This window comes from Stegostoma tigrinum, chromosome 10 (genome assembly GCF_030684315.1).
Source record: "Stegostoma tigrinum isolate sSteTig4 chromosome 10, sSteTig4.hap1, whole genome shotgun sequence".
Taxonomy (NCBI): domain Eukaryota; kingdom Metazoa; phylum Chordata; class Chondrichthyes; order Orectolobiformes; family Stegostomatidae; genus Stegostoma; species Stegostoma tigrinum.
The window spans coordinates 34910776-34933090 of NC_081363.1; positions in this window are offsets into that span (position 1 = coordinate 34910776).

The window sequence follows — 22315 nt, forward strand, 5'->3', positions numbered from 1 at the left end:
ATACTTCAGGTGTCATCTCATCCATGTTCTTTCCGATTTAAGAAAGCTTTACTTGTTCCTGTACTCAAATTATCTGGTGATAAAGACTAAAACACCATTTACCTTCCAAATTTCTTGCTGCACCTGAATCCCATCTTTCAGTGACTTATGAATAAGGACACTTAGCATCAATGTCTTACAATCTCACACTGTTTAGGAAATATTCTGCACTTTTATTCCTCCTGCCAGAGTTAATAACCTTGCACATATCCACATTAAATTCCAGCTGCCATGCTCTTACCCATACACTTAGCCTGCTAAAATCCCCTAATATCCTCTCATAACTCTTGTTCCTAGCAAGTTTATATCATTTGCAACGGGGGGCATATCCCCAAATAATGTATTTAGATTGTGAACAGCTAGGGCTGTAACACAGATATTGTGGCATCCCATTGGATATAGCCTACCAAATGAGAATGACCCATTTATTCGTTCCCTTTTCTTCCTGCCTGTTAATTAATCCTCAATCAATTCTACCGTCCTCCCTCCAATACTTTGTACATTAATTTCGCTTACGAACCTCCTGTGCAGGATTTAATCAAAAGCCTTCTGAACGAGCAAATAGACCAGGAGGAGACTATAGCCTAGTGGTCGTATCACTGGACTGTTAATCCAGATGGTGATTTGGGGATCCAGGTTCATAATCCTGTCATGGCTGATGGTGGAATTTGAATTCAGTAAAATATCTGGAATTAAGAATCTAATGATGACTACGAACCCATTGTTAGAAAAAACCATCAGGTTCAGTAGTATCTTTTAGGGAAGGGAACTGCCAGCCTGGCTTACATGTGACTTCAGACCCATGGCAATATGACTGACTCAGAACCGCCTTCTGGGCAATAAGAGATGGGCACTAAATGCTGCCTAGCTAGCAATGCCCTAATCCTGTTGACGAATTTTAAAACCTATCAGATTTGACGAACAGAATTTCCCTTTCATAAAACCGTTTGACTCTGTACAATCAGATTTATTTTTTAAATATCCAGGAATCACATCCTTAATAATAGATTCCTGTGTTTTCCTTTTAGCGATGTCAGGAGGACAGGTTTTCTTTCACTCCTTTACTCTTTTTGTAAGCAATGGGATAATGTTTGAAACCTTTCCATCTGCAGGTACTGTTGCAAAATTAATAGAATTTGGAAGATGATCGCTAATGTACCTATTATCTTTCTAACCATAATTCTTTCAATGCCACAGGGTTATAGCCATCAAGTCATAAGGAACTTTCAACCTTCAGTCCCACTAATTTCTCCCATGCAATCTTTTGTCGCAATACTCATTTCTTTCAATTCCATACTTTCACGAGATCCTTGGACTCTAAATATTTCAGATAGATATCTTGACGTCTGTGATGACAGACACAAAGTACTTTTTTTAAAAACTTCCGTGCCATTTCTCTATTTCCTATTAATAATTCTCCCATGTCTGCCTGTATTGAGTCTATATTTGCCTTTGTTAATCTTTCCTTTTTACGTACCTGTATAAACTCGAATTTTTTTATATGTTTCCTATGAATTTACATGTATATTTTAGTCTTTCTTTATCAATTTCATGGTCCACATTAGCTAAATTCTAAAATTTTCTCAATCGGCTGCATTATGATTTTTCTTTACCAGTCTCCTCTTTTGATCTGACACTGTCTTTGACTTCACTTGTTAGCCATGGCTCTCTTGCAGTTGCAATTGTCTTAAAGGAATGCACTTTCTAAAAGAACAACTTAATCCTAATTCCTTAAAGGATAACCACTATGTACTGTCACAGTTTTTAATGTAATTTTCCAATCAACCACAGCCAACTTCCCCCTCACAACTTCATAGTTGCCCTCAGAGATAATGGGAACTGCAGATGCTGGAGAATCCAAGAGCTCTGATGAAGGGTCTAGGCCCAAAACGTCAGCTTTTGTGCTCCTGAGACGCTGCTTGGCCTGCTGTGTTCATCCAGCTCCACACTTTGTTATAGATAACAAAGTGTGAAGATGGAAGAACACAGCAGGCCAAGCAGCATCTCAGGAGCACAAAAGCTGACGTTTTGGGACTAGACCCTTCATCAGAAAAGGGGGATGGGGAGAAGATTCTGAAATAATTAGGGAGAGAGGGGGAGGCGGATTGAAGATGGATAGAGGAGAAGATAGGTGGGGAGGAGAGTATAGGTGGGGAGGTAGGGAGGGGATAGGTGAGTCCGTGGAGGAGATACAGGTCAAGGGGGCGGGATTAGGTTAGTAGGTAGGAAATGGAGGTGTGATTGAGGTGGGAGGAGGGGATAGGTGAGAGGAACAACAGGTTAGGCAGGCGGGGACGAGCTGGGCTGGTTTTGGGGTGCAGTGGGGGGAGGGGAACTGCAGATGCTAGAGAATCCGAGATAACAAAATGTGAGGCTGGATGAACACAGCAGGCCAAGCAGATCTCAGGAGCACAAAAGCTGACGTTTCGGGCCTAGACCCTTCATCTCTGATGTCAGCTTTTGTGCTCCTGAGACGCTGCTTGGCCTGCTGTGTTCATCCAGCTCCACACTTTGTTATCTTCATAATTGCCCTCGTTTTGATTTAAAACTATGGTTTCAGGATGAACAACATCATTTTAAAGTATGTTGGAAGATTCTATCATTCAATAGTTGCTATCACTGAAATGTTCTGTCCGCCGAGATTATTAATTAGTCTAATTAATTAGTCTTGCATAATACCAAATTTTAAAAAATAATCTGTGACTTAATTGATTCCTCAACATATTGCTCCATAAGACGATCTCAACGTCATTTCAAAAATTCTTCTTCAACAACATATGCAGTTTGTAGTCAACAATGATACCCCTTGCGACATGCACCGTTATTTTCCTGATTTATGCTATGCCCTGCATCGTTACTACTGTTTGGTAGCCTGTAAATAACTTCTAGCAATGTTTGTTCCCCCTTCCTGTTTCTCAGCTCTAATCAAACAAATTCTACATCATGTTCTTCCAATTAGATATTCTGCCTCTAATACACTGATCCTATCCCTTATTTTTGACACCACACCATACTCTTTTTGCCTATCCTTCCTAAATGCTGACTATCTTTTAATAGTCAGTCGCTTTTCTTGTTCACCTTGCAGCTATGTCTCTGTAATAGCAATTAAACCATGCTCTTTGACTTCTACTGGCGCTATCAATTATCTTGTCGTGAAAACTGTCTATATTCATATAGAGTGCTTTTAATTCTACGTCTTTTATGTTATTCCATAAATTGATGTTGGTTGATTCCAGGATTTCTTTTCTATATTTCTCACTTTCATTCATAGTTGTTATACTTTCCATTATCAGCTTCAATTTTATTCTCTCTGAAAGACATCTCAGTTTGTCATCCCCCTGACAAACTCATTTATATTCTCCCCAAAAGCACTAACCATTCTCCCTCTGAGGATATTTATCCAGTCCTGCTAAGCTGTAAGCATCCTCCTTGTGTAGATCCCAACTGCACCAGAACCAGTTCCAATGTTCCAGAAATATAAAGCCTTCTCTCTTGCACATTTTTCCAGCCAATTGTTGAGTCATTCAATATTCCATTTCTAAACTGTGGTATTGGAAGCAATCTTGAGATTGCTGACTTAGATATCCTGCTACAGTCTCTAACTCCTTAAATTCTACTTTTAAGACCTAGCTTCTCTGTCTATCTGTACAATTGGTGTCAAAGGGGACCATGAAATCTGACTCTTTATCATCCCTGAGAAGAACATCCTGCTTGTGGCATCTTCGACTTTGGCACCAAGGAAGCATCATATTGTTTGGAGTCACATCCACGACCAGTGATTTTTTTTCCTCTCTTTTTCTTTTATCGAGTTTTTTTCCGAACCAACCCTGTTCAGAGATGTCATTACACACCTCTGGAACAGGTGAAACTTGAACCTGGCCCTCCCTGGTTCTGTCCCACAAAATTTCAAGACAATGGAACAGCTTGTAAAACAGCAATTACTACTTCTCAAATTTAAGGAAATCGGCTCCAATTCTTAAAGCACCTCACTGAAGGATGAGGCTCTACAGCCACAATTTTCTCCCATCCTCCATGGTGGATTTCCCAGAATCATTTTTGTTATATTTTGTGTTTCCTTTGTCCACAATGCCAATAGTTTTCCAGAAATTTAAATTAATTCATTGGACATGACTTTCCCTCCAAGAATCCAGTTTAGATTTTGGTTATTGCTTTCAGCGCTGATGAATGATCTTGAAATGTCTACACTGCAGTCCATTACTAAATCTTTAGCATTATCAGTGTTAAGCTATCTGCACCATAATTCTTTGGTTCACTGTGCATTGAATCCCTACAGTGTGGAAACAGGCCCTTTCGCTCAACAAGTCACCAATGAACCTCATGCATCCCACCCAAACCCATCCTCCTATCATCCACCTGAGCTACACATCCCTGAACACTATGAGCAATTTAGCATGGCCAATCCACCTAACCTGCACATCTCTGGACTGTGGGAAGAAATCAGAGCACTTGGAGAAAACCTACGCAGACATGTGGAGAATGTGCAAACTCCACACAGACAGACACCCGAGGCTGGAATCGAACCTGTGTCCCTGGTACTGAGGCAGCAGTGCTAGCCACTGAGCCAGTGTGCCGCCCCCTATCCTTTGAAGAAGGTTGAAATCATATTCATTTATTTTCAATGCCCCTCCTATTATATATGATACAAGCACTTAATTAGCAATACTCAAGCTTCACTGTCCTTAACTTCCTCAAGATAGTACTTGTAAATGATGATCAAAATAAACTCTTTGAAGGATTTCTGTACAATTAAGATTTGTGGGATGTATCAGTTAGTTTGGCTCTCAAACAAATAAGGAGCATTGAACTTGTTAATTTCTTGATCATTGTACAGTGACATCTGCATTGCTATCAGGATATATAGGTGAATTAACATCATGGGGTGCAGCTATATGGGCAACAAGTTAAAAGAGTAGAAATTACCAAAGGTTCCAGAAGTAGGCAAGATCCCACTGAATTCCACATTTAACTGAAAGGTTGCTGCAGACCTGGATAAACATTGGCAATCCAGTGTTCATCCTCATGTGCTATTTAATGACATATAAAATAATCAGAGGGTTAGATTGAGACATATAAAATAATCAGAGGGTTCGATAGGGTGGATAGGGATGGTGACAGCGAGCACGAGGCGCCATAGCTTTAAATTCAGGGGTGAAAGATATAGGACAGATGTCAGAGGTAGTTTCTTTACTCAGAAAGTAGTAAGGGAATGGAACGCTTTGCCTGCAACGGTAGTAGATTCGCCAACTTTAAGTACATTTAAGTCATCATTCGACAAGCATATGGATGTACATGGAATAGTGTAGGTTAGATGGACTTCAGATTGGTATGACAGGTCAGCACAACATCGAGGGCCAAAGGGCCTGTACTGTGCTGTAATGTTCTATGTTCTATCAGCTCAAAGAAACTTTGCTCATGGCACATCAGTGGCATGGCTGACACTGCCTCAAACAACCAACCTCAATCTCTAAGCCTAGTTCCTGTTTAACCACCAACTAACCTGTCCTTAGCTACATTTCTAGGTTAACCAATACTCTGTCCTTAGTGATGATGAACTATCCTACATTTGTAGCTCAGGTTGAGGTTCTGGATGTGAGTGTGCTCGCTGAGCTGGAAGGTTAGTTTTCAGATGTTTTGTCACCATTCTAGGTAACATCATCAGTGCGCCTCTGGTGAAGCCTTCGTCGGAGGCTCACTGATGATGTTACTTAGAATGGTGACGAAATGTCTGAAAACTAACCTTCCAGCTCAGCGAGCAAACTCACATCCAGAACTATCCTACATCTAGTCATCGTCCAGGAGGTGAACATCACATGCAGGCAACAAATCAGACAATTTCAAACATGAGCTATTATTTAGAGCCAGCAAATCAAACACATACAAAAGCAATAGGCACTGCTGTTCACTCCTGTGTTGCAAAGCCAAATGCAGGTTTTATGACCAGCAAATGTTTTAAAGTCAATGATGCTCCCAGCTCTCATTGAGAACTGGGTGTCAACCAGGTCCTGCCTAGCCAGTAGTACAGCTGAGCTCCGTCATACACAAGGAGAGCCTCTTCCTCTGCAAAATCCTCAGCCACTGCCACATAAGACAGCTCCCATTCCCCTGGGTCCTCAGCATCTCTCTCATTCTTTTTCCCAGAGTGGGGGACTCAGTTACTAGGGGTCATGAGTTCAAAGTGAGAGGAGGAAGGTTTAAGGGAGATACGTGTGGAAAGTTCTTTACACAGAGGGTGGTGGGTGCCTGGAATGCGTTGCCAGCAGAGGTGGTAGACGCAGACATGTTAAGCGTCTTTTAAGATATATTTGGACAGGTACATGGATGGGCAGGGAGCAAATGGACACAGACCGTTAGAAAATAGATGACAGCTTAGACAGAGGATCTTGATCGGCGCAGGCTTGGAGGGCCGAAGGGCCTGTTCCTGTGCTGTAATTTTGTTTGTTCTATTCCCTAATCACCTGATTTCACATTCACTGTCAGAATCATTTACATAGCTTCTGATTTGAGGCGGATGGGGACAGAGACAAATGTACTTGCCAAAGCTCCTCTTCTCCGTAACTTTGTTTTCTCTTTCTTTTCACTTTTTCTCCCCCGTGAAGGGAATAGACGAGCTGGGGAGGCCTGGAGGCAAACTCTGGAGCAAAGATCGGCAATGTGAATTCCCAGGCAGCAGCTGATGCGGGCATATCAGTCCCGGTGCTGACGTTGACACGGTGGGGGGGAGGAAAAATGGCCCCGGTGCAGTGAGTGACACGGTGCGGGGGTGGGGGGGAAACAGTCCCGGTGCAGTGAGTGACACGGTGTGGGGGTGGGGGGGAAACAGTCCCGGTGCAGTGAGTGACACGGTGCGGGGGAGGGTGGGGGGGTTTGATTTCTGCTCACTAAATCGATGAGGCATACAGTTTCAACATATTCCTTCTGTTTGAAGAGAATGACTTTTTGAATATGGTATGTATATTGTTTCTAACAAGTGTGAATGAGCTCTGTTAATGAGCCAATCACGTTGTAGGTATGCCCCCTTTTCAAAATTTTTACAAACCGGAAAAGGATAATTCATTTTTGTAAAACTTCATCAGAACTTTCCAAAGTGCATCGTGGCTAATTAATTACTGGAATTTTTTTTGTTGCTGGCTTAAGCACAATCAATTTATACATGGCATTATACCATCAGTAATAATGTCCAGACAAACTATTTTTAGCAATGGCCTTCAGTTCAGTTCAAGACTTTGCTGTTTATGTATAAAACTTTAAGGTGGCTACCACGACACAAGCTGCATGAGCCTTTCTGCCACACTGGGAGAAGACGACCGTCGCAAAGCTAGTAATGCTATTAAATGTGAAGCTACAGACTTTAGAAGCTTTTGTACATTGGCAGGCTTGATGCCACATTTGAACTAGAGGGATGTGAGCTCATTGACGACTGCTAAAAACCTCCAAGTGACACTGGAAGGATTAAAATTGATAAAGATGTGTTAGGTAGATTGTCTGTACGTAGGTTGGTAAGACCTGATGACCAAATGTGATGCATCCAAGGATATTGAGTGAATTGGGAGTTAGTGGCCTAGTGGTAACATCACTGGAATCACAATCCAGAAACACAGACTACAGGTCTGGTGACATGGGTTTGAATTCCCACCATGTCTGACGGTGAAATTTGAATTCAATTAAAATTAGGAATTAAAAATCTTGCTTAATTGTAGTATAAACCTATTTGATTCACAATTTCCTTCAGGGGAGGAAATTTGCTGTTCTTACCCGGTCTGACTTACATGTAACTCCAAACCAACATCAATGTGTTTGATTCCTAACACTCCTGTGGGCAATTAGCAATTGGAGATAAAGGCTGTAATTCCAAAGGAGCTGTAGGAACAGAAGTACTGGGTGAACATGTGTAAGTAATTAAAAAGGGCAAGACAGGGTGAGAGTGTGATGAATAAAGCATTCAGTTTCTTGGATTTTATTAACAGGGGTATAGATTGTACAAATAAGGAAGTTATAATCTATTGGTTCACTCTCAATTGGAGTATTATGTCCAGCTCTGGACACACTTTATGAAGGATGAGAAAAGATTGAAAGAAGTGCAGAAAAGTGCCATGGATGTGAAACTTCAGTTATGTAAATGGTTTGAAGAAGTTAGGATTGTTTTAATTCGGAAAGGAGTTATTCAAAATCATGGAGGGTGCCCACATAGAGAATATAGGGAGTAACTGTTGCCATTTGTGGTAGGATTGAGAACAGGAGGACACAGATTTTCAGATAATTAACAAAAAAAAGCAATGGAGACATGGAAAAAATATTTCATGCAGCAAGTTGTTAAGAACTGAAATACATTTCCTGAGAAAGTAGTGGAGGCATATTCAATTGAGATACTGAAAAAGGAATTGGATTATTATCTGATTTTAAAACACTGAACCTGTTATTTTCCCAATATTTGAAGGAATAGAATCTTAGATGCCTTACCAGCGTCCTCTCACAGCTCTGTTGATAATTCTGTTTACAGTTCTCTTGACAGCTTAATGAGTTTGACAGCTTAATTGAGTTTATATACTCTTTTTAGATATCGATGCCAAATTCTAACAATTCCAAAGGACAACCCATCTTTCCCAAAGAGTTCACATTCTCCCCTAATGTTTAGCAGATCTCCAAACATGTCCCAGTGCCATATCCAGTAGTGTGCTGTACTTGTCCAAAAGGGTGCTCCATTTCTCTAAACAACTTTGGCAGCTTTAGGCCTTCTCCTCAACAACAACAGACCTTCTCCTATCTGGCCTAAAGTACATCAGCCATGTTTTGGATATTGCACATGTGAAAGTCAGGTCAACATGTGGCGGCTGCACTCAAGCACGTGCATTCACCTCAGTGAACGTCGGATGTACAAACTAAAACTCATCACCCAACCCTTCCCTGAAAAAGCAGATACTGTGCTCAGAGGCAGGGCTTGCAAACCTCTGCCACCATTTTTGTAACAACAGAGAGTTTCTGCATCTGTGAGAAAATGCAGGCCTAAGTGTGGTCTAATCAAGGTTTGATATAAGTTTAACATTGCTTCTTTACTTTTCAGTTCTATTCCTCTCGAAAAATAAGCCATAGAGCTTCTTTGGTTATGTTATCACCCCATCGATCTGCATTACAACTTGTGTATTGGAACTTCTGGACTGCCTAACTTCTCTTGTCACTTAACATCTTATTTTGTAATTATTATGTGACGTCTTTGATTTTCTTAGCAAAATGTAATATCTCATACCAGCCGATTATTGATATTGCACATTCTGCTGGTGGTGGGTAACTGTTGCAGTTTTGACCTACAGCAAACTTCATTTTGACTTTATGAACTGGCACCCTTGATAAACTGGCAAAAATTATATACCTATTATATTCCAAGGACCCAGGTTCCATTCCACCCTCAGCAACTGTCTAAGTGGAGCTTGCACATTCTTCCTTATCTACATGGATTTCCATTGGGTTTCTCCCACAGTCCAAAGATGTGCAGGCTAGGTGGATTAGCCATGAGAAATACAGGGATATGTTGTAGGGTCAGTTGGGGGGGTGGGGGGGGGGGGGCGCAGTGGTTGTGGTGTTGGTGGGATGCTCTTCAGAGGGACAGTGTTGACTCAGTGGGCCAAATGGCCTGATTCCACACTGTAGGAATTCTGTGATTATTCTGTCCAATTATTGTAGTCTTGCTAAAATTTATATTTTCGATGTAAATATACTTGTTGTTCAATCAAACGGCAACAGAAAAGATCAACAGTTAATTCAATTTCAAATCAATTTCTCCTCAAATACCACGATCTCTGAGTAATCAATGAGGGTGCAACTGAGAAGCTTCTCTGCCAGGAAGTGTTCTTTGAGGTGAAGCTGCATATTATTCATGAAATATTTTCACTAAACATCATGTAGAAAAATTCTGCAATATCTTGATGCAATTTGCGCCTAGCTGCAAAAATGTAAGAGTCAGCCATCGGTGCCCATTGTTTTCTGTGTTTTGCAGTAAGCTTTGAACAATGGAAGGTGTGAATTCTGAACGTTTTTTAGGCACGTCAATTCAATGGCTGCAACTGGTGTATAATTCCTTCATAATAACAAAGTGTGGAGCTGGGTGAACACAGCAGGCCAAGCAGCATCTCAGGAGCACAGAAGCTGACGTTTCAGGCCTAGACCCTTCATCAGAGAGGGGGATGGGGAGAGGGTTCTGGAATAAAGAGGGAAAGAGGGGGAGGTGGACCGAAGATGGAGAGAAAACAAGATAGGTAGAGAGGAGAGTATAGGTGAGGAGGTAGGGAGGGGATAGGTCAGTCCAGGGAAGACGGACAGGTCAAGGAGGCGGGATGAATTGGTAGGTAGGAAATGGAGGTGCGGCTTGAGGTGGGAGCAAGGGATGGGTGAGAGGAAGAACAGGTTAGGGAAGCAGAGACAGGCTGGGCTGGTTTTGGGATGCAGTGGGGGCAGGGGACGAGCTGAGCTGGTTGTGTGATGCAGTGGGGGGAGGGGAAGAACTAGGCTGGTTTTGGGATGCAGTGGTGGGAGGGGACAAACTAGGCTGGTTTTGGGATGCGGTTGGGGGAGGGGAGATTTTGAAGCTTGTGAAGTCCACATTGATACCATTGGGCTGCAGGGTTCCCAAGCGGAATATGAGTTGCTGTTCCTGCAACCTTTGGATGGCATCATTGTGGCACTGCAGGAGGCCCATGATGGACATGTTGTCTGAGGAATGGGAGGGGGAGTTGAAATGGTTTGCGACTGGGAGGTGCAGTTGTTTGTTGCGAACTGAGCGGAGGTGTTCTGCAAAGCGGTCCCCAAGCCTCCGCTTGGTTTCCCCAATGTAGAGGAAGCCACACCGGGTGCAATGGATACAATATACTACATTGGCAGATGTGCAGGTGAACATCTGCTTGATATGGAAGGTCATTTTGGGGCCTGGGATGGGGGTGAGGGAAGAGGTGTGGGGGCAAGTGTTGCACTTCCTGAGGTTGCAGGGGAAGGTGCCAGGTGTGGTGGGGTTGGAGGGGAGTGTGGAGCTGACAAGGGAGTTGCGGACAGAGTGGTCTCTCCGGAAGGCAGACAAGGGTGGGGATGGAAAATGTCTTGGGTGGTGGGGTTGGATTGTAGATGGCGGCAGTGTCGGAGGATGATGCGTTGTATCCGGAGGTTGGTGGGGTGGTGTGTGAGAACGAGGGGGATCCTCTTTGGGTGGTTGTGGCGGGGGCGGGGTGTGAGGGATGTGTTGCGGGAAATGCCGGAGATGCGGTCAAGGGCGTTCTCGACCACTGCGGGGGGAAAGTTGTGGTCCTTGAAGAATGTGGACATCTGGGATGTGCTGGTAAACTTTCAAGAAGTGAACTTATCCTGCAAGTGTGGAAAAAAAAGAGATACAAGTCTCTTGATGTTTCACTGAGCTTCAGTTAATCTCAATGCTGTCAGTTCTGTATAGTCCACATAGCCATTTTGGGAAGATGGTGGTGCAGTGAAAAGATCACAAAACTAGTAATCTCTTGACCCAAACCAATACACTGGTGACCTGGGTTCAGATCCCACCATGCCAAGTGGTGAAATTTAAGTTTGATGAATAAATCTGGAACTGAAACCTGCTGTAAGCAGTGGTGATCATAAAGCTATCATAAAGTGTTGTAATGACCTGTTACATTGACTAATGTCTCTTGAGAAAGGAAATCTGCCACCCTTACCGGGTCTGGCTTACATGTGACTCCAGGCCAATCGCAATGTGGCTGACTCTCAACTACCCATTGAAGTGGCCAAAACACAATTGGGGATAGACAGCAAATGTTGACCCAGCCAACAACGCCCATATCCAGAGAAAGCACAAGTAAGGCTGCCTGTACCTGTCAGGTGATTGCAGCAGCTGTTCAAGGTCAGTTGTGTGTTTTTCTTTCTCCCAAATCCATTTTAAACCATGAAAATATTAGGTTGAAAGTCAAATAGTGACAATTAAATCTTGACAGTCAATTTTCACTTTTGGAAGTAGCAACAGTCTAGGGTAAAACTTCTGAATTAAAATGTCAGCCATTATAACAATTCAAGAGTGTGCATTTAAAAAAATATATATTTTTATCTCATGCCAAGGGAGTTAAATAAATACTTGAAACAGCAAAATTGACTCGGTTGCGAGAAAAGAACTGGAAAGTGGTACTAATTGGATAGCTCTTTAAAAGAGTTGTTACTCTTCTGTGCTATACATTTCCATAATTTTACAGATTCATTGTGAAATTCATAAAACTGACAGGGCTTGTTAATATCAGTGCTCTTTCATTATAGCTTAGTATTAACTTTGTACTGATATATTCAGGTAAATATCAGAGGCTAACTTTACTTTCAAAGATTTTTGGAGACCAAAGCAAAGAAAGAGGAAATGTCTGGAACAAAAACAGAAGTTGCTGGAAAAGCTCAGCAGCTATGGCAGCATCTGTGAAGAAAATAACAGAGTTAACATTTTGGGTCCGGTGTCCCTTCCTCAGATCCTTCCTTTGTTTTGTCCTTCACGATGCTGCCAGACCTGCTGACCTTTTCCAGCAACTTTGTTTTTGCTCCTGATTTACAACATCCAGCATTCTTTCGGTTTTTTATTTAGGAGGAAGTGTCTTTTTGTCTTAGAGAGGAGAGGGAACATGACCTGGGAGCTGCAACGGTAACTTGAACATCTCATTAAGTCTGAAAATGAACGTCTTTCAAAGAAGACACCTTCATTCAGTCCTTGGAATGCTAAGTGAAATGTACATTTATAATGCATCATGTTAAGGTACTAACCTGCTTCTATAACACCCAAAAATGAATTCAATTTGAAATCCTTTAACTCAAAGTCAGCCTAAGCATATTTTATTCACTTGCTCAGTTCAATTTTCATTATCTTCATTAGAATCGTAAATATACAACAATAATTGTATGATAATACGGATTTCCCAAGACATCTCCAGAATTTATTCATTTGCACCACTGAATAAGATAAACTCTTTAATAATTGGCAAATACTTAGCTGAGTTTCTGCATAAAACTGATACATTCATCCCAAGTTGTTTTCATATTCTAGTAAGCTTGCATTATCATTGTTAAAGCAGTTTTGCAGTCTGAAGTATTGTTATAATAATTTGTTTTAAACCTGGTCTTACTGTTTAAGGTCAGTGTCCTAAGTGCACACATTCAGGTAATACAGGTATCTGGAGGGACCACAACCTGGCAATGGGTCTCGCTGACTTAATTTTACTGCGCTTCATATTGTCAGCATTATTTGATGAGGCACAAAGACCAAACCGACAGTTTCTGGGTGATTAGCAAGACAACAGCTGTTTTATTGTAGTTGAAGCTGAGTTCAATTCAACAAAGGATACATGCCTTGGACAAAAGTTGTAATGCCGCTTGGTCAGACCTCATTTTTAGTCCCCAAACTATTATTGAACCCTGGAACAAAAACTAAATTTCTGGAAAAGCCCAGCAGGTCTGGCAGCATCTGTGAAAGAAAAAGCAGAGTTAACAGTTTGGATCCGGTAAGCCCTTTCTCTTCCACGAAAATGTCCCACAGATTTCCACAAATGCTCCAGATTTCTATTGTGGGTGTTCATGAGGTCTCACTTTTCTTTAAATCCTAGATTATGCTTCATAATATGGCATTGGCCTTGAATGCTTAAGTGCCTTCAGGGGAAAATAATAAATTTAGGCCGGCTGTGAATCACAAATGGTGCAGTTAGGAACTATTAACAAGGACATTTTGAATTCTGTTCATTTTTCTTATTGAGGCTTTTGTCCTTTTATTTTAACAAGTTCACTGGGGAAATCTCACCTAAGAAAAGACAGCTAAGGAGGCCCAAGTGAAGTACAATTCCAGAGATCTGCAAACGGTTAGCTCCTGAAGTGTAAAGGCTAGCACTTTAGTGTCAGCCTAATGGAGGAGAACATCGGCCTATTTAATGGCCCCACCGTTGTCTCCATTAGAAATTATAGGGTCAGCAAATTTAAACAGGAGCAGAGCATCTCACAGCATACCCCTCTTTCAGACCACTTCCCCAAAACCTACAATTCAACCATTTCTTTTATAACTTATAATTTATTGGAAGTGCAAGGGGAACAGAGCATCACAGAAAAAGACAGAACAAGTCACTAATCTCCCAATCCTGCCAGACTTAAGGATTTAGGAAGATACAGAGGAAAATAAAGAGGCTTATGTTGTGAAATCAGGAACAAAAACAAAGTGGCTGGAAAAGCTCAGCAGGTCTGGTACCAACTGTGAAGCAAAAGGCAGAGTTAACGTTTCGGGGTGACCCTTCCTCAAATCCTTCCTCTGTTTCTTTCCTTCATAGGTGCTGTCAGACCTGCGGAGTTTTTACAGCAAATTTGTTTTTGTGTCTGATTTACAGCATCTGCAGTTCTTTTGGTTTTTATTTAATATTGTGAACTGATGAACAGACAAAGAGAAAAAATTGAAAAAGCAAGATTTTTAGGTTTTTTTCTAATGTTCCCAACGATTTTTTGAGAAGCTTTGTAGCTCAGGTTGTGGATGAGGTTGTAAATTTGCTCGCATAGCCAATGTGTTTGGTTGCAAATGTTTAATCACCCTGCTAGGTAACATCGTCAGAGAGCCTCTGGTGAAGCGTTGATGTCCTGTCCGGCTTGTTCCTTCTATGCCTCAGTTTGCTGGAGTGGTTGGTATTATTTCCGGTTCTGTTTATCAGGGGTTTGTATATTGGGTCTGGTTCAATGTGTTTGTTGATGAAGTTCCAGCTGGAATGCTGGGCCTCCAAGAATTCCCTGGCATGTGTCTGTCTGGCTTGTGCTATTAGGGATGTGTTGTCCCAGTCAAATTTGTGTCTTTCTAGGTCCATGCGTATTGAGACCAGTGAGAATTGGTCATGACTCTTGGTGGCTAGTTGGTGTTCATATATCCTTATTGTCAGCTTTCTTCCAGTTTGGCCTATGTAATGTTTGTATGTCACTGTCCTTGCATGGTATTTTGTGTATTATGTTAGTTTTATTGGTTGTAGGTATGGGGTTCTTTACGTTTGTCAGTAGCTGTCACAGTGTGGTTGTTGTTTTGTCGGCTACTCTGATACCTAAGGGTCTGAGTAGTCTTGTGATCGTCTCTGATATGTCCCTGATGTTCTGTGCGGTGACTAGTATGTCTGACCATGTTGTGTCTTCTTGTTGTGGCCTGTCTCAGGCATACAGCTGATTGTGAATGTTGGGTATCCATTCCTTTTAAAAAAAACTCTGTATAAGTGCTGTTGTTCTGCTTTGCACAAGTCCAGGTTGCTGTAGCTTGTTGCGGCTCATTTGAATAATGTCCTGATGCAGTTCCATTTATGAGTGTTGGGTGGTTGCTGGAACAATTAAGAATCTGGTCGGTATGTGTGATTTTTCTGTATATTCTCACCTGGAGTTCCCCATTGTTCTGATGTTCCACCAGTACATCTAGGAAGGATGGTCAGTTACTGTTCTCTTCTTATTTTGTGAATTTTATTCCGGTGAGGATGTTGTTTATGTGTCAGTGGGTTTCTTCTAGTCTTGTATATTTTAAAATCACAAAGGTGTAGTCTACATAGTGGACCCAGAATTTGTGTTATATAGTGGGGAGCAATGTTTATTCTAACCTCTGTATTACTGCTTCCACAGTGTGTCCTCATATTGAGGATCCCATTGTTGTTCCGTTGAGTTGTTTGAATATTGGTTGATGAAGGTGAAGTGGATTTTAAGGCACAGATCCAGGGTGCTGTCCTTGTTGATGCTATTGGTGTCGTGGGGTGTCCATCTTCATTATTCGTCCAGCAGTGTGGCAATTGTCTCTTTGGCTAGGTTGATGCTTATGGATGTAAATAGTACTGTTAATCCGAAGCATATCGTTATCTCATCCTCTGCTATTCCAGTGTGCTTGATGATAATGAAGAATTCTTAGGAGAAGTGGATGGAGTGGGTAGTGTTGTCTACTAAGTATTTCAGTTTCCAGTTGTAGTTCCTTAGCTAGTCTATATGCAAACCACTGAAGAATAAAACCAGAAGTGATACCAACCACCCCAGCAAACCAAGGTGTATAAATAATAAGTGGGACTGAACACCAATGCTTCACCAGAGGCGCACTGACAAAGTTACCTAGCAAGGTGACAAAATGTCTGCAACCAAGCACACCATCTCAGCCAGCAAGTCTACAACCTCAATGTTTCCAATAATGATTTACTCCATACTTTAAATTTTTGGTCTAGACATTGATGGAAACATAAATTTCACATTAAAAGAAGTATTTATGTCTGTAAGCCATACTGAGATGATTTACATGCTAATAATTGCGAGTGCCATTAAACTTGCATTTCATACATTTGGAAGCAAATTCTGAGTCAATGTTTGGGTGACATAAATCAAGCCCATGAAGTTTGCCAAGGGTGGAGGAGGGGTGGTAACAGAAAATGCTTCTGCGAGAATGACAACAGGACTTTAAGGACAGCAGATTACCTTCCCTGAAGGACAGTAGTGAACCAGACAGGTTGCTGTGATGAGCAGTCATAGTTTCATGATTATTATTACTGGAACTAACTCTTAATATTGTCACCAGGGCTGTAGAGTTTCTCAATTAGTCATATTACAATTATGTCACAATCTGCCCTCAATGCTAGTGGCCAACAAATCTCATCATAGTATTACAAGAGGACGGAAACCATGTAAAATTCCTTTTCTGTATATTTGACATGAAGTGATTATTTAAGTAGAACGAGTAATTGTTAGTTTATTATAGCACCTCAGAATGTCATATACTACATTTAAAGAATCTGATTAGTTTTGTGTGTTATATAATGTCAACTTTGAATTGCTGTGTAATGTAGCATTATACATTTTATGAAGTATATTTTTTGACACAGATAAATCTCAGGACCAGAAGTCTCAGCCATCTATTCCCATGAAGTTGATAGCCAAATGGAAGACACTACTTGTCCTCAGTTTAATAATGTAGTTGCAAAAAATTAACAATCTTACAACAACAGCAACAATAGTCATATTTTGGTTTTCATTTTTTCCGTCTGTTAAAAAGGATGGAAATTACTTGGTTATTTAACACACAGGATTATCCTCTGAGATTTGTGACTGCCCTTTTCAAATAAAGATATTACTACTGAAATGTATAAAATATGTATTCAGGACGACTTTCCACCACAATGCATTTTCTTTTTGACCTTATGAAGCCATTAATCCTCATCCTTCATTGGAGAGAGCTCCTATCAAGTTACAATTTTGTCATTCAAGTGACCTCCTGTGCTTTAACACTTGAAAACACTTGAAGCCAGAGGTTGACTACAACGTGACAAGTGTCAAGAGTAATGTCATGAACTTAATGTGAAACAATAATGATTAATGATGACCTGGACCATCTACACAGAAACCAAAAATGTACAACTCCGTGCAGAATAAGAAAATGAATTTCTATTTACAACCATAAAGATAAGAATGTTTGCTTTGTATGTCTAAAAGAGTATATTGATAAGTAAATGAGGGAATTTGAACAACACCACAATGAGGCCCAATTAATTCAAGGAGCTTACCCTAGGACAGTATGCTTTTTACAAAGAGACCTAGAAAACTAGTCAATGGGAATCAAGGAAAAATATCTTCGCCCCAAGCTATCTCTCAGGAGTACCTAACAGCGCTGTTTTAGACCCAAACACCATCTTCAACTGCATCAACAACATTTCCTCCATCATAAAGTCAAAGTGGGGATGTTCACCGATGATATCATAATGTTCAGCACTATTCACAACTCCTCAGCTACTGACACACTCCATGTCCAAATGCAACCAACCATAGACAATATCCAGCAAGTGGCAAATAACATTCACAACAAACAAATGCCAGGGAATGACCATCTCCAATAAGAGACAATCTAACCATCACCCCTTGACATTCATTGGAATTACCACCATTAAACCCCCCAGTATCAACATCCTGGGGTTAACATGGGCCAGAAACTGAAATGGACCAGCAGTTCAAATTCAGTGCCAACAAAAGCAGGTCAGAAGCTAGGAATCCAACAGTCAATATCTCATCTTCTGAATTCCCAAAACCTGACACTGACTACAAGTCACAAATCAGGAACGTGCAGGAATACTTTGCACTTGCCTGGATGAGTGAGCCTCCAATAAAACTCAAGAAGCTTGACACCATCCTGGACAAAGCAGCCCACTTGACTGGTATCATGTCCACAAACATCCATTCTGTCCACCAATGGGCATTCAGTAGCAGCAGTGCATACCGTCAACAAGATCCACTTCAAGACCCAAAGCTCCTTAGACAACACTTTCCAAACCCACAACCATTTCTACTGAGAGGAAAGGGCAGCAGATGCATGGGAACACCATAACATGCAAGTTCTCGTCCAATTGGCTCCCCATCCTGACATGGAAATATATCATTATTCCTTCAGTGTCATTGAGAAAAATCCTGGAACTCCTTCCCTTGTGGTATTGTGGGTCTACCTACAGCAAGTGGATTGCAGTGGTTCAAGAAAGAAGCTCACCACTACCTTCCCAAGGGTAATTAGCAACTTGCAATAAATGCTGGCAGGGGCAGAGACACTCAGATCCTAAAAGTGAACTAAAAAAAAACAAGTAAGTTCTTGAGCTAAAGGCCTTTTGGGAAACTTTTTTTTCCCAGCAGTGAAACCTAAGGTTTGCAATGAAACATAACTTTGCTAAAGCCATCTTCTGGTAAAACACATAAAATCTCTCGCAGATGGTGTAATAATCAAAGAAGCAATGACTGTGGCCGCTGACTCTTTATTTAAAGACTTTAAGAACAAAGACGAAATAACAATGACAATCCAAAGAATGGTACATAGTATCAAAGCAGTGGTATCTTTGTCCAAATACATCACTCAGCAACGACAACAGGATCTGAAGAACTGTGATTGTTGTCACTGCAGTTTAATGAATCTATCAGCGTGGCTAACACAGCCTAGCTGATTGTTTTTGTGTAGATGGTTTTAAGGACGTAACAACTAAAGGAGATATTTTCATCCTTTCTCTCCTTAAACATAGAACAGGGGGTGAGGATATCTACAATGAATTTAAAAGGTGCATGCTTCAAAATAAAACTATCCCAATCAAGAAATTGGTTTCCATCACAACTGGTGGTGCACCAGTCATGCTTGATGTGAATATGAACTTTGTTGCATTTCACAGAATGATTCTGATTTCCCATATTTTATCATTTACCACTGTATAATCCACCAGCAAGCATCAGCAAGAAATTATGGGCCTTTTGCATGGTATAAAAGTTGTTGAGAAGATTATAAACTCAAATCAAATAAGAAATCTTCAGCTTCACTTGTTTAAATCCTTGCTTGATGAACTTGCTGAGGAAGAGGTGGATGTTAGTACAATTATGACATTTAGAAGACATTTGGATAAGCAGATAAACAGGAAAGATTTGGAGGGATATGTGCCAGGAGCAGGTATGTGGGACTAGTTTAGTCTGGGATTATGTTCGGCATCGACTGGTTGGACCAAAGTGTCTGCTTCTGTGCTGTATGACTCTATAACTTGATGCTGCCCATGGTGGACTAATCCTCCATGCTGAGGGGAGGTGCTTAAGAGGTGCTGAAGTGCGCAGTGAGCTGTCAGATGGTTTGTGGTAGCTTGACTTTGGGTTCCTTACAGACATGACATCAAAATTGAACAAGCTGAACAGTGAATCAAAGGGATATGACAGAGACTTAACACAGAGGATCAGTGTTGTGAATGCATTCAGATTGAAACTGGGTCTTTGGACAGATGCAGATTTACTTGAATTGTTTGAGGGATGAATGTTTTCAGGGAAGTGAATAGACTGGCTGCTTTCCATGGAACAGAGGAATCTAATAGGAGATTGGGAGTGGGGTTTAAAGTCATTGATGGAGTAAATAAATAAAAAAACTGCATCCTACGGCTGATGATTCAAAAAACAGAGGTGTCAAATTTAAGACATCTGGGATAAAGAACCAAAGGCAATGTGAGAAGCAATGTTTGTATATAATGATTGGCTAAGATTTAAAATTCACTAATTGATAGGTGGGTAGTTGAAGATTCAACAGTAACCTTCAGAAAGGAATTAGAATATATTTGATGGAAAAAAAGAATCACAGGAAAATGGGGTAAGAGGAGTAAAGTGATATTAACTGGCTTGCTCTTCAAAAGACCAAACTTGATAGACCAAAAAGCCTCTCTTAGGTGCAGTATTCCGTAATTCTATCATAAGAGATGCATAGGACTGCATTTAATGGAATAAACAAATGCAAAATGGAAGTATATGCTGATATTGTTAAATGATATAGAGTGAGAGGAAACACAAATGGAGCATCTATACTGGGGTAGGCAAATAAGAAAGTTTGACAGGGCCCATGATTTTGATGAAACAAATAATTTGTTGGGAAAACTTGAATATTCAAATGATGGTTCGAAGGAACTAGAAGGTATCTGATAAGACAGCATTATAACAAAGTGTGGAGCTGGATGAACACAGCAGGCCAAGTAGCATCTCAGGAGCACAAAAGCTGACGTTTCGGGCCTAGACCCTTCATCAGGCCCTCTGATGAAGGGTCTAGGCCCGAAACGTCAGCTTTTGTGCTCCTGAGATGCTGCTTGGCCTGCTGTGTTCATCCAGCTACACACTTTGTTATCTTGGAGTCTCCAGCATCTGCAGTTCCCATTATCACTGATAAGACAGCATTTTTGTTTTATTTTTGCATTTTCATGACAGTAGTTGAAATTTTATTAAATTTTCAATGATAGTGTATACCAAGAAATGCTAAGGTAAGAGGCACCAAGAATACAATATTCAGGTTATCAAATCTGTCATTAAAAAACTCAATGAGGCTGTGTTTGTCAAGGCTCAATTCATGCAATCCTGCAACGTTGTAGCTAAAGTTTCCTCAGAGAAATATTTTTGATTTAATCACACTCAATAACATTACCGATGTCCTTCCCTGCATCGTAAAATATCCAGCTCCATTTCACAGTTTCTCGGATCATCTCCCACAGCTATAGGAAGACCTGGATAACATCCAGAAATAAATACGGAAAATGTTGGAGAAACTCAACAGGTCTCGTGTCATTTGTTGCCAGAGGAACATAATTAACATTTTGAATCCAGTATGACTCTTCCAAAGAACAAATTTCTTCAGTTCTGAAGAAGTGTCACACTGGGCTCAACACATTAACTGTTTCTGGCTCCACACATGCTGCCAGACTGCAGTGTTTGTTTCACTTTTCCAGCATCCACAGTATTATTCTTGAGTGGAAAATATTCAGGCGTGGATTGACAACTGATAAGGACCATTCACACCACATGGGTAGCAAGTATTGATTATCTGAAATAAAAGAAATCCTAGCCACTCTATATTTGATTTTCAACAGTGCCAACTGGTTCTCCCAATTTAGGGTTCAAAATATGGATCAGAAGCTTATTTGTCTATATGAACTGGTGACTGTACAAGCAATTGAGCCTTGATATTCCGCAGTGACAACCTATCTTTTTAGTCCTGTAAAGGTACTCTGGATACCCATGTGAAGAGTCTGAGGAAATATTCACACTTGTGAGGATAAGTATGTCTCCCATACCACTCAAGAATGTCAAGACTTTTCACAGAGCAGATGCTTCATTGGTGCTCCTTTCATGAGGTGCAATATTTTCAGTGTTTTATGACTACAGAGTGCCGCAGCAGCTTCTCCTGCTTACTTTGTCATGCTTTCGCATATTTCAATGCTCACTTTGATGAAGAACAAAAGCAGCAATGATATGGGAATGCTATCACCTTCAAGATTCCTTCTGAGCTACGCATTCCTGAATTTAAATATATATTGATGTTTTTTCATCATCACTGTTTCAGTACTGTGGGGCTTTCTATCAAACACCATTATGGTAGCATCAGGAGTACAGTCATTCAAGAAAAAGTCCCACAAACATTTTCACAGAACAACTATAGTTCTGCAATGAAAGTGGCTTTTTTCAGTGTTGCTCAGATTTTGTTTTTTATAAATTTGAACTCCAAGATTTGTCCCAACAATACGAGACCTCCATATTAATAAACCTTCCAGAAAAGAAAATTAAAGTAAATGGGGCTAATTAAAAGCACCTTCCATTTCCCCAAAAAGGAAGCTTTTCCTGAAAAAAGAAAATAAGCAGCCACCACAATTTGTTTGAATAACTTCAGCACCAACTTCCAAAATCACAGAGGATTGTTCAGTTGGTAAAGTAATTATCCACTTAATCAGTGAAAAGACTGACACATCAACATAGA